This window comes from Tupaia chinensis, unplaced genomic scaffold (genome assembly GCF_000334495.1).
Source record: "Tupaia chinensis unplaced genomic scaffold, TupChi_1.0 Scaffold147350_1, whole genome shotgun sequence".
NCBI classification, from domain to species: Eukaryota; Metazoa; Chordata; class Mammalia; order Scandentia; family Tupaiidae; genus Tupaia; species Tupaia belangeri.
In genome coordinates this window covers 139,093-139,478 of record NW_006207201.1, presented here as the reverse complement: position 1 = coordinate 139,478, position 386 = coordinate 139,093, and positions in this window count along the sequence as shown.

Sequence of the window (386 nt, the reverse complement as noted above, 5' to 3'; positions counted from 1 at the left end):
TAGTCTATGTATGTCTTTATCCATAAGGTGAGTTTCTTGTAGGCAACAAATAGAGGGTTTCTGTTTTTTTATCCATTCGACCAGTCTATGTCTCTTAATTAGAGAATTTATTCCATTGACATCAAATGTAATTATCAATATTTCCATACCTGATCCTATTGTTAAGTGAACCATTTTCTTGGTTGCTTTTTGTTCTCATATAACTATCTGTCTGACAGTTTAGTTTTCTTGATATAGTACTCCCTTCAGAACCTCTTGAAGAGCTGGTCTGGAGTTGGTAAATTCCTCAAATTTTGTTTATCTGAGAATGTTTTTATCTTTTTTTCCCATATGAAAGATAATCTTGCCGGGTATAGTATTCTTGGTTGAAATTGTTTTTCACTAAA